Here is a 4,845-nt window from a genome sequence, read left to right on the forward strand (position 1 = left end):
ACACACAAAGTCCAGAACCAGTATTATGAGTTCCTTGGAAGTTCAATAAGTGATCCAAAGGTTGGTAAACTGCCAAAAGGAGGTGGGAATAATGGAGCAAGGTAAAATTTCTATGTCAATAAATGAAAGGATTCAGTCCATGAGTGGCTGCTGATTCTCTAGTCTTTGATCTCAATAAAACCTGAGAAGGAAAGGAAGAGAAATAGAAGGAAAGCAGGAAGGGAGAAAAGAAAAGAGAAAGAAAGAGAAGGGAAGGAAAGAAAAGAGAGAAAACAAAAGAAAACAAAAGCAAATAAAAGGGAAGAGAAGGGAAAAGAAAGGGAGAATTTAAAAAAATATAAAAGTATTGGTTTGGAGTTATAGGACTTCATAATTTATTTACTTCTTAAAGGATTTGAAGGGCTTCAATTGTACGTTAATGAAATGCAAACACTGGTGAGAAAGATGATCCAAAACTCATTATCAGTTAAGTGATGTTTGCTTTCCATTCGAGAGTCAAAAGAGCAAGACTCTTCTGAATTAAATAGTTTTGCAGAAACAGTAACAGATCTAGACAAAAGAACCAAAGTTAAAATTTCTGCTCTGATATTTACTATTTGTATTGCCTAGAGAAAATCACCTAACCTCTCTGGGACTCAATTATCCCATGGGGACATTGGATCGAATGACCTTGAAAGTCCCTTCTGTCTCTAAACTATGATCTGATGGAACAAAGTTAGGAATCTAGTAGGGGATCAGCAAAGAGTATGAAATCAAACAGAGCTCCACAAGTTGTTAGAGGTCACTAAAGGTGAAGTGGAAGGGCAACGCAGATGAATTTTATTTGTTACAATTTTGCACTTGAACCTTTACTTTAATATCTAGAGAAACAAATTTGTATCCATTTTTACACCTTTTCACATAGAAACATAATATTGAACATAAAGTAGTATAAGTACTATTACAAGCAAAATATCTTTGGATATCTTTGGTTTGCATTTGAAGCTATATAAATATGGGCTGATTTGCCTTTACATTTTGCTCTCAGATAGGAAAATTACTAGTAATGTCCACTAGGTGGCGAGTGTGCCATATAGTGCTAAGAACACCTTACACAAAAATATTTCATCTCTACTACAATGAAGCCTATCAGATGGGTCACTGGCCAAAAAGTAATTTGAAATAGATCATTATAATCCAGATAAATGTTTTCTCTTATTTGAAAATAACTAACCTCCTGAGTTTGATGCCCCTGAAAAAATCAGAAGGATGCAGGGTTTCTTATTAGATCATTGCAGTTTTAATATTATTGGTCATTGCATCATTTCTTTTCATCTGATTTCTGTTTTAGTTACTTCACCAGTACTATTCAATCTGGAGTTAAAACCCCATTCCTGGCTACATTTTACTTCTGGCAATCTCATTTATGTGCCAAGGACTGTTAATCAACCAAATAAACTAAATAGCCTCTTCCCTTGGCATTTTATAAGACTTTTCTCGCTTTATAATCTTCTTATGGAAAGACCCACATTCTAAGTCTTACACACAGAGGTTTCCTAATAGTAGGGATGGAACATGATAACATCAACTGAAAAAAAGCAAGTGTAATGTAAAGGTGACTTTACAGTAATTTTTCTGTTCGAGTACTTCTTTTCATTTATGTCTCCTTTCTACCCTTCCTGTAAATTTATTTTAACAAAATGATTAGCTTGTTAAAATATATGTTTTGGAGATTCTAAGCTTTTACCTACTTTTCTTAATGTTTTAAAAGTACTATTCTCATATTTTTTTACTGCATCTAATGGATGCAAATATCTGTCCTTCACTTACAATTTTTTTCCAAAATAGATATTTTCCTATTCCTTCTCCTGAAAGAAAAATATGATCCATATTTGAAGCATACAGTATTGATTATAACATGAGAAACTTCAGATCGGTCTATGATGGTATTAATTAGACATCCTTCTATCTAACCCATAGCTATTTTCCATAATTATATACTCAATAAATATTTATGCAGTATCTACTAAGGTCAAGTGCTAGGGATAGAAAGACAAAATATATTTGCAGAAGACTTCCTATTTTTAACAAAGCCATATTCTACTCTAGGAGGAGAGGGCAATGATATTTCCAGTTTATTTCATAGAATACTTAAAAAAATTTTTAAGTTAAAAATTATGAAGGATAGTATATTATACAAACCATTTTAAGAAAGTTCCCATGATTTGATGTATTTCTCTCAAGATTACGGTTTATTTTTCTCACAAGCACACTGCAAGGAAGTTATGACAGATATTATTTTAAAATGAGGAAATTGAGGCATAGGTAATATGAATGACTTGCCCAGCTTAATAAAATTAGCAAGTTGAATTCAATTCAGAAAAGTTAGTTTAATTGTACATATGGATAAAGTTGTCAGCATTGGGACAAAACAGAAATATAACCAAAACAATAACTAAAATTAAAATCATAAATTAAGAAACCATTGAAGGCTTATTGAATTCATCAGACCTAATAGATTATTGTGTTAGAAAAAGGGAAGGTCATCCAATTTTAGGCCTATACCCAGAAGAAATCATAAAAAATGGGAAAAGCCCCACAAGTTCCAAAATATTCTTAGCAGATCCTTTTATCATGGCAACAAATTGGAAATTGAGGGAATGACCATCAATTGGGAAATGATTTAACAAGTTATGGAACATGAATATTATGGAATACTATTGTTCTATAAGAAACTATAAATGGCCAGACCCTAGAGAAGCATGGAAGGAATTATAGGATCTGATGATGAGCAAGGTTGCATAACCAAGAGATCAATGTACACATTAACAACAACACTGTAAGATGACCAACCCTGATGGATACAGCTGCTCTCAGCAATTTAAAGAGCTAGGACAATGCTATTAGACCAACCATGGACAAGGATGCTATCCCCATCCAAAACAAAAAAATCCTTCATAATCTGAGGAACATTATATTCACTTTAAAAAAAAACAACTCATGTATCTATTTCTAATTCCTCATACCAAAAATAGTTAACCTGTAAACATGCCTAACACAAACGTGTAAATACAATATTAACCTGACTGTTTACCACTGAGGGGTGGAGGATGAAAGGAATATTGTAACTTAGAAATATGGATATAAATATGGATCAATGTTAAAGTAAACTTTCATAACATGTATTCATAAAAGTAAAACATCAAATCAAAAAAAGGAAAAGAAAAAGGAAGGTCAAAGAGAGGATAGGGGTTGGAATATAAAAAGACTCAAGGGTAAGATAAAGGAAATGGAGAAAAGTTGTTTTAGTTTTTCAGCTACTCACACCTTCATAGTTAGTTTTGTATACTATGCTGATAGAGACATAATTTATCTAAACTAAAATGGCTATTCATGCTGTAAATTCATTCTTGGAGATTCCTTGATTTATTTTTCTGTTTCATTTTGAGAATGAAATTTTTGAATTTGTTCTTAAATTAATTTAATTTACCATCATTTATCAAGTTTCTGATTTAATCATGGTACAATTCTATCTATAAAGAACACAGAATACGCATCTCTTTGACAAACCTGGAGCAGGTTCTATCTGCTTTTAAGGTTTCCACTAAGATGCAAGAAAAATTATCCTCATGCTTTCTTTCTGCCTGACTGTGGCAATCTAGATTGAATAGGGGAATACAAGAGGTGCCTGAAAAAGACATCACCTCATCTGTATATGTGAGTATTTTCTAATTATTTTCTAAATTTTTTTTGGTGGGGATTTTGGAATGGAAATAGGACTAAAGTATATCCCAGCCATGTAAATTTGCTAGATCTTTTGACTTGAGCAAGTTCTTTAAAATTAATTTGGAATGGATTTGGATCTTTGAATATATATAGGTCAGATTCTGAAATAGTAATTGTTATAGAATGAGACCATTTTGAAGAAGTTTAAGGGCAGAAGTATGACAGGTCTGAATTGATTTTAAAGCCTAACATTCCTAGTTTGCAGTTAAAAGTTTAATGCTAGATACGTGGTATTCCCAGGCTGATTTTTTTTTTAAAGAGAAGCTCAAGTGTTGAATCCTCTAAATAAAAATGAATTTTACGTCTGAAAAAAAAGAACACAGAAGCAGATGTGATGTTTCTGCTCTCAAAGAATTTATACTCTAATTGAAGAGGTATTAATTCTGCACTAATGCATGCCTTTGCATATAGTCCTTTTTGTTCCCATTGTTTTTTCCACAATAGGTTATTATTATTTATCCTTAGTTTTTGAAGAGAAACAATGATATATTAGGGTGATGTTTTGACCAATGTGTGAATCAGGTTTGTGAGGCAATATTGCACAAAGTCATAAACCTCACTCGCTTCCAGAGTCATCCATTGACAAGGCAAGAGTTAATGCAATCTTCAACAAATAACTGAAACTCTCTCTAATTCATTTGCTCACATTTAAAATTGAGTTATTGACATATGCTAACTCTGAAGCCCCTTAAAATTCTAATTGTATAAATTTAGTAAGTCCTGTATCCATTTTCCTAAAGTCAATATTAAAAAATAAAAATATTGCAACAAATTTTAATTATACTTAATGATCTCTTTTAAACTCACTGTGATCCAGTATTTGTATCTAAGAAGAATGTCATTTTTTTCTGTTGGTTATTAATGTTGGCAAGAAAAGTTAGATAGCTATTCCATCACCAAAACAGATATCACACAGCCATAATCTTAAACTGTAGATGAAAAAGTTACTTTAGAGATTATATCTTGTGTGTGTATATATATATATATATATATATATATATATATATACATATATATATATATATATGCATCTTTTTCTCCCAACTTTTGTTTTCTATAACATTGATATATGTTACATTG

General features: G+C 31.6%; 1 non-coding gene across 1 annotated transcript; it reads left to right on the plus strand.

Annotated features, from left to right (window-relative positions):
* The first annotated feature begins 3,530 nt into the window (after window positions 1–3,530).
* On the plus strand, window positions 3,531–3,662 carry LOC141494603 (small nucleolar RNA SNORA31). Its single transcript, XR_012470502.1, has one exon. It is a non-coding gene; the product is annotated as a small nucleolar RNA SNORA31 (small nucleolar RNA).
* The last annotated feature ends 1,183 nt before the right edge of the window (window positions 3,663–4,845 follow it).

This window comes from Macrotis lagotis, chromosome 7, assembly GCF_037893015.1.
Source record: "Macrotis lagotis isolate mMagLag1 chromosome 7, bilby.v1.9.chrom.fasta, whole genome shotgun sequence".
Taxonomy (NCBI): domain Eukaryota; kingdom Metazoa; phylum Chordata; class Mammalia; order Peramelemorphia; family Peramelidae; genus Macrotis; species Macrotis lagotis.